The following is an 8,340-nucleotide window of genomic DNA, read 5'->3' as shown; positions in this document are numbered from 1 at the left end:
ACGAAAATCGGTGAGAAATCGTCGATTTGCATCGAAAAATGCGGTTTTCTGTAAGAATTTTGATGATTTCGTGCAGAATTCTGCTGTTTTCTTGCAATTCAGCCGTTGAATCTTGGTAAAAAGTGATGATTTTGTAGATTTCGTGCTCTTCTGTGTGAATTCAAGCCAGAAAACAACGAAAATCGGCGAGAAATCGTCGTTTTGCATCGAAATATGCGGTTTTCTCTAAGAATTTTGACGATTTCGTGCAGAATTCTGCTGTTTACTTGCAATTCAGCCGTTGAATCTTGGTAAAAAGTCATGATTTTGTAGATTTCGTGCTCTTCTTTGCGAATTCAAGATAGAAAACAACGAAAATCAGCGAGAAATCGTCGTTTTGCATCGAAATATGCGGGTTTCTCTAAGAATTTTGATGATTTCGTGCAGAATTCTGCTGTTTTCTTGCAATTCAGCCGTTGAATTTTGGTAAAAAGTCACGATTTTGTAGATTTCGTGCTCTTCTTTGCAAATTCATGCCAGAAAACAACGAAAATCGGCGAGAAATCGTCGTTTTGCATCGAAATATGCGGTTTTCTGTAAGAATTTTGATGATTTCGTGCAGAATTCTGCTGTTTTCTTGCAATTCAGCCGTTGAATCTTGGTAAAAAGTCATGATTTTGTAGATTTCGTGCTCTTCTTTGCGAATTCAAGCGAGAAAACAACGAAAATCGGCGAGAAATCGTCGTTTTGCATCGAAATATGCGGTTTTCTGTAAGAATTTTGATGATTTCGTGCAGAATTCTGCTGTTTTCTTGCAATTCAGCCGTTGAATCTAGGTAAAAAGTCATGATTTTATAGATTTCGTGCTCTTCTTGGCGAATTCAAGATAGAAAACAACGAAAATCGGCGAGAAATCGTTGTTTTGCATCGAAATATGCGGTTTTCTGTAAGAATTTTGATGATTTCGTGCAGAATTCTGCTGTTCAGCCGTAGACTCTTGGTAAAAAGTGATGATTTTGTAGATTTCGTGCTCTTCTTTGCGAATTCAAGCGAGAAAACAACGAAAATCGGCGAGAAATCGTCGTTTTGCATCGAAATATGCGGTTTTCTGTAAGAATTTTGATGATTTCGTGCAGAATTCTGCTGTTTTCTTGCAATTCAGCCGTTGAATCTAGGTAAAAAGTCATGATTTTATAGATTTCGTGCTCTTCTTGGCGAATTCAAGATAGAAAACAACGAAAATCGGCGAGAAATCGTTGTTTTGCATCGAAATATGCGGTTTTCTGTAAGAATTTTGATGATTTCGTGCAGAATTCTGCTGTTCAGCCGTAGACTCTTGGTAAAAAGTGATGATTTTGTAGATTTCGTGCTCTTCTTTGCGAATTCAAGCCAGAAAACAACGAAAATCGGCGAGAAATCGTCGATTTGCATCGAAAAATGCGGTTTTCTGTAAGAATTTTGATGATTTCGTGCAGAAATCTGCGGTTTTCTTGCAATTCAGCCGTTGAATCTTGGTAAAAAGTCATGATTTTGTAGATTTCGTGCTCTTCTTTGCGAATTCAAGCCAGAAAACAACGAAAATCGGCGAGAAATCGTCGTTTTGCATCGAATAATGCGGTTTTCTGTAAGAATTTTGATGATTTCGTGCAGAATTCTGCTGTTTTCTTGCAATTCAGCCGTTGAATCTTGGTAAAAAGTCATGATTTTGTAGATTTCGTGCTATTCTTTGCGAATTCAAGCCAGAAAACAACGAAAATCGGCGAGAAATAATCGTTTTGCATCGAAATATGCGGTTTTCTGTAAGAATTTTGATGATTTCGTGCAAAATTCTGCTGTTTTCTTGCAATTCAGCCGTTGAATCTTGGAAAAAAGTCATGATTTTGTAGATTTCGTGCACTTCTTTGCGAATTCAAGCCAGAAAACCACGAAAATCGGCGAGAAATCGTCGTTTTGCATCGAAATATGCGGTTTTCTCTAAGAATTTTGATGATTTCGTGCAGAATTCTGCTGTTTTCTTGCAATTCAGCTGTTGAATCTTGGTAAAAAGTGATGATTTTGTAGATTTCGTGCTCTTCTTTGCGAATTCAAGCCAGAAAACAACGAAAATCGGCGAGAAATAGTCGTTTTGCATCGAAATATGCGGTTTTCTCTAAGAATTTTGACGATTTCGTGCAGAATTCTGCTGTTTTCTTGCAATTCAGCCGTTGAATCTTGGTAAAAAGTCATGATTTTGTAGATTTCGTGCTCTTCTTTGCGAATTCAAGCCAGAAAACAACGAAAATCGGCGAGAAATCGTCGTTTTGCCTCGAAATATGCGGTTTTCTGTAAGAATTTTGATGATTTCGTGCAGAAATCTGCGGTTTTCTTGCAATTCAGCCGTTGAATCTTGGTAAAAAGTCATGATTTTGTAGATTTCGTGCTCTTCTTTGCGAATTCAAGCCAGAAAACAACGAAAATCGGCGAGAAATCGTCGTTTTGCATCGAATAATGCGGTTTTCTGTAAGAATTTTGATGATTTCGTGCAGAATTCTGCTGTTTTCTTGCAATTCAGCCGTTGAATCTTGGTAAAAAGTCATGATTTTGTAGATTTCGTGCTATTCTTTGCGAATTCAAGCCAGAAAACAACGAAAATCGGCGAGAAATAATCGTTTTGCATCGAAATATGCGGTTTTCTGTAAGAATTTTGATGATTTCGTGCAAAATTCTGCTGTTTTCTTGCAATTCAGCCGTTGAATCTTGGAAAAAAGTCATGATTTTGTAGATTTCGTGCTCTTCTTTGCGAATTCAAGCCAGAAAACCACGAAAATCGGCGAGAAATCGTCGTTTTGCATCGAAATATGCGGTTTTCTCTAAGAATTTTGATGATTTCGTGCAGAATTCTGCTGTTTTCTTGCAATTCAGCTGTTGAATCTTGGTAAAAAGTAATGATTTTGTAGATTTCGTGCTCTTCTTTGCGAATTCAAGCCAGAAACCAACGAAAATCGGCGAGAAATAGTCGTTTTGCATCGAAATATGCGGTTTTCTCTAAGAATTTTGACGATTTCGTGCAGAATTCTGCTGTTTTCTTGCAATTCAGCCGTTGAATCTTGGTAAAAAGTCATGATTTTGTAGATCTCGTGCTCTTCTTGGCGAATTCAAGATAGAAAACAACGAAAATCGGCGAGAAATCGTTGTTTTGCATCGAAATATGCAGTTTTCTCTAAGAATTTTCATGATTTCGTGCAGAATTCTGCTGTTTTCTTGCAATTCAGCCGTTGAACCTTGGTAAAAAGTCATGATTTTGTAGATTTCGTGCTCTTCTTTGCGAATTCAAGTCAGAAAACAACGAAAATCGGCGAGAAATCGTCGTTTTGCATCGAAATATGCGGTTTTCTGTAAGAATTTTGATGATTTCGTGTAGAATTCTGCTGTTTTCTTGCAATTCAGCCGTAGAATCTTGGTAAAAAGTGATGATTTTGTAGATTTCGTTCTCTTCTTTGCAAATTCACGCCAGAAAACAACGAAAATCGGCGAGAAATCGTTGTTATGCGTCGAAATATGCGGTTTTCTGTAAGAATTTTGATGATTTCGTGCAGAATTCTGCTGTTTTCTTGCAATTCAGCCGTAGACTCTTGGTAAAAAGTGATGATTTTGTAGATTTCGTGCTCTTCTTTGCGAATTCAAGCCAGAAAACAACGAAAATCGGCGAGAAATCGTCGTTTTGCATCGAAATATGCGGTTTTCTGTAAGAATTTTGATGATTTTGAACAGAATTCTGCTGTTTTCTTGCAATTCAGCCGTAGAATCTTGGTAAAAAGTGATGATTTTGTTGATTTCGTGCTCTTCTTTGCGAATTCAAGCCAGAAAACAACGAAAATCGGCGAGAAATCGTTGTTTTGCATCGAAATATGCGGTTTTCTGTAAGAATTTTGATGATTTCGTGCAGAATTCTGCTGTTTTCTTGCAATTCAGCCGCTGAATCTTGGTAAAAAGTTATGATTTTGTAGATTTCGTGCTCTTCTTTGCGAATTCAAGCCAGAAAACAACGAAAATCGGCGAGAAATCGTTGTTTTGCATCGAAATATGCGGTTTTCTGTAAGAATTTTGATGATTTCGTGCAGAATTCTGCTGTTTTCTTGCAATTCAGCCGTTGAATCTTGGTAAAAAGTTATGATTTTGTAGATTTCGTGCTCTTCTTTGCGAAATCAAGCCAGAAAACAACGAAAATCGGCGAGAAATCGTCGTTTTGCATCGAAATATGCGGTTTTCTCTAAGAATTTTGACGATTTCGTGCAGAAGTCTGCTGTTTACTTGCAATTCAGCCGTTGAATCTTGGTAAAAAGTCATGATTTTGTAGATTTCGTGCTCTTCTTTGCGAATTCAAGATAGAAAACAACGAAAATCAGCGAGAAATCGTCGTTTTGCATCGAAATATGCGGTTTTCTCTAAGAATTTTGATGATTTCGTGCAGAATTCTGCTGTTTTCTTGCAATTCAGCCGTTGAATCTTGGTAAAAAGTCATGATTTTGTAGATTTCGTGCTCTTATTTGCAAATTCATGCCAGAAAACAACGAAAATCGGCGAGAAATCGTCGTTTTGCATCGAAATATGCGGTTTTCTGTAAGAATTTTGATGATTTCGAGCAGAATTCTGCTGTTTTCTTGCAATTCAGCCGTTGAATCTTGGTAAAAAGTCATGATTTTGTACATTTCGTGCTCTTCTTTGCGAATTCAAGCGAGAAAACAACGAAAATCAGCGAGAAATCGTCGTTTTGCATCGAAATATGCGGTTTTCTCTAAGAATTTTGATGATTTCGTGCAGAATTCTGCTGTTTTCTTGCAATTCAGCCGTTGAATCTTGGTAAAAAGTCATGATTTTGTAGATTTCGTGCTCTTCTTTGCGAATTCAAGACAGAAAACAACGAAAATCAGCGAGAAATCATCGTTTTGCATCGAAATATGCGGTTTTCTCTAAGAATTTTGATGATTTCGTGCAGAATTCTGCTGTTTTCTTGCAATTCAGCAGTTGAATCTTGGTAAAAAGTCATGATTTTGTAGATTTCGTGCTCTTCTTTGCAAATTCATGCCAGAAAACAACGAAAATCGCCGAGAAATCGTCGTTTTGCATCGAAATATGCGGTTTTCTGTAAGAATTTTGATGATTTCGTGCAGAATTCTGCTGTTTTCTTGCAATTCAGCCGTTGAATCTTGGTAAAAAGTCATGATTTTGTAGATTTCGTGCTCTTCTTTGCGAATTCAAGCCAGAAAACAACGAAAATCGGCGAGAAATCGTCGATTTGCATCAAAAAATTCGGTTTTCTGTAAGAATTTTGATGATTTCGTGCAGAAATCTGCGGTTTTCTTGCAATTCAGCCGTTGAATCTTGGTAAAAAGTCATGATTTTGTAGATTTCGTGCTCTTCTTTGCGAATTCAAGCCAGAAAACAACGAAAATCGGCGAGAAATCGTCGTTTTGCTTTCTTGCAATTCAGCCGTTGAATCTTGGTAAAAAGTCATGATTTTGTAGATCTCGTGCTCTTCTTGGCGAATTCAAGATAGAAAACAACGAAAATCGGCGAGAAATCGTTGTTTTGCATCGAAATATGCAGTTTTCTCTAAGAATTTTGATGATTTCGTGTAGAATTCTGCTGTTTTCTTGCAATTCAGCCGTAGAATCTTGGTAAAAAGTGATGATTTTGTAGATTTCGTTCTCTTCTTTGCGAATTCACGCCAGAAAACAACGAAAATCGGCGAGAAATCGTTGTTATGCGTCGAAATATGCGGTTTTCTGTAAGAATTTTGATGATTTCGTGCAGAATTCTGCGGTTTTCTTGCAATTCAGCCGTAGAATCTTGGTAAAAAGTGATGATTTTGTAGATTTCGTGCTCTTCTTTGCGAATTCAAGCCAGAAAACAACGAAAATCGGCGAGAAATCGTCGTTTTGCATCGAAATATGCGGTTTTCTGTAAGAATTTTGATGATTTTGAACAGAATTCTGCTGTTTTCTTGCAATTCAGCCGTAGAATCTTGGTAAAAAGTGATGATTTTGTTGATTTCGTGCTCTTCTTTGCGAATTCAAGCCAGAAAACAACGAAAATCGGCGAGAAATCGTTGTTTTGCATCGAAATATGCGGTTTTCTGTAAGAATTTTGATGATTTCGTGCAGAATTCTGCTGTTTTCTTGCAATTCAGCCGCTGAATCTTGGTAAAAAGTTATGATTTTGTAGATTTCGTGCTCTTCTTTGCGAATTCAAGCCAGAAAACAACGAAAATCGGCGAGAAATCGTCGTTTTACATCGAAAAATGCGGTTTTCTGTAAGAATTTTGATGATTTCGTGCAGAATTCTGCTGTTTTCTTGCAATTCAGCCGTTGAATCTTGGTAAAAAGTCATGATTTTGTAGATTTCGTGCTCTTCTTTGCGAATTCAAGCCAGAAAACAAAGAAAATCGGCGAGAAATCGTCGTTTTGCATCGAAATATGCGGTTTTCTCTAAGAATTTTGATGATTTCGTGCAGAATTCTGCTGTTTTCTTGCAATTCAGCCGTTGAATCTTGGTAAAAAGTGATGATTTTGTAGATTTCGTGCTCTTCTTTGCGAATTCAAGCCAGAAAACAACGAAAGTCGGCAAGAAATCGTCGTTTTGCATCGAAATATGCGGTTTTCTCTAAGAATTTTGATAATTTCGTGCAGAATTCTGCTGTTTTCTTGCAATTCAGCCATTGAATCTTGGTAAAAAGTGATGATTTTGTAGATTTCGTGCTCTTCTTTGCGAATTCAAGCCAGAAAACAACAAAAATCGCCGAGAAATCGTCGTTTTGCATCGAAATATGCGGTTTTCTCTAAGAATTTTGATGATTTCGTGCAGAATTCTGCTGTTTTCTTGCAATTCAGCCGTTGAATCTTGGTAAAAAGTCATGATTTTGTAGATTTCGTGCTCTTCTTTGCAAATTCATGCTAGAAAACAACGAAAATCGGCGAGAAATCGTCGTTTTGCATCGAAAAATGCGGTTTTCTGTAAGAATTTTGATGATTTCGTGCAGAATTTTGCTGTTTTCTTGCAATTCAGCCGTAGAATCTTGGTAAAAAGTGATGATTTTGTAGATTTCGTGCTCTTCTTTGCGAATTCAAGCCAGAAAACAACGAAAATCGGCGAGAAATCGTTGTTATGCGTCGAAATATGCGGTTTTCTGTAAGAATTTTGATGATTTCGTGCAGAATTCTGCTGTTTTCTTGCAATTCAGCCGTAGAATCTTGGTAAAAAGTAATGATTTTGTAGATTTCGTGCTCTTCTTTGCGAATTCAAGCCAGAAAACAACGAAAATCGTCGAGAAATTGTCGTTTTGCATCGAAATATGCGGTTTTCTGTAAGAATTTTGATGATTTCGTGCAGAATTCTGCTGTTTTCTTGCAATTCAGCCGTAGAATCTTGGTAAAAAGTGATGATTTTGTAGATTTCGTGCTCTTCTTTGCGAATTCAAGCCAGAAAACAACGAAAATCGGCGAGAAATCGTTGTTTTGCATCGAAATATGCGGTTTTCTGTAAGAATTTTGATGATTTCGTGCAGAATTCTGCTGTTTTCTTGCAATTCAGCCGTTGAATCTTGGTAAAAAGTTATGATTTTGTAGATTTCGTGCTCTTCTTTGCGAATTCAAGCCAGAAAACAACGAAAATCGGCGAGAAATCGTCGTTTTGCATCGAAATATGCGGTTTTCTCTAAGAATTTTGACGATTTCGTGCAGAATTCTGCTGTTTACTTGCAATTCAGCCGTTGAATCTTGGTAAAAAGTCATGATTTTGTAGATTTCGTGCTCTTCTTTGCGAATTCAAGATAGAAAACAACGAAGATCAGCGAGAAATCGTCGTTTTGCATCGAAATATGCGGTTTTCTCTAAGAATTTTGATGATTTCGTGCAGAATTCTGCTGTTTTCTTGCAATTCAGCCGTTGAATCTTGGTAAAAAGTCATGATTTTGTAGATTTCGTGCTCTTCTTTGCAAATTCATGCCAGAAAACAACGAAAATCGGCGAGAAATCGTCGTTTTGCATCGAAATATGCGGTTTTCTGTAAGAATTTTGATGATTTCGAGCAGAATTCTGCTGTTTTCTTGCAATTCAGCCGTTGAATCTTGGTAAAAAGTCATGATTTTGTACATTTCGTGCTCTTTTTTGCGAATTCAAGCGAGAAAACAACGAAAATCAGCGAGAAATCGTCGTTTTGCATCGAAATATGCGGTTTTCTCTAAGAATTTTGATGATTTCGTGCAGAATTCTGCTGTTTTCTTGCAATTCAGCCGTTGAATCTTGGTAAAAAGTCATGATTTTGTAGATTTCGTGCTCTTCTTTGCAAATTCATGCCAGAAAACAACGAAAATCGGCGAGAAAT

The sequence above is a fragment of the Gnatocerus cornutus genome, unplaced genomic scaffold (genome assembly GCF_029298725.1).
Source record: "Gnatocerus cornutus isolate USDA-ARS CGAHR unplaced genomic scaffold, icGnaCorn1.1 ctg00000034.1, whole genome shotgun sequence".
NCBI classification, from domain to species: Eukaryota; Metazoa; Arthropoda; class Insecta; order Coleoptera; family Tenebrionidae; genus Gnatocerus; species Gnatocerus cornutus.
This window is presented reverse-complemented; position numbering follows the sequence as displayed.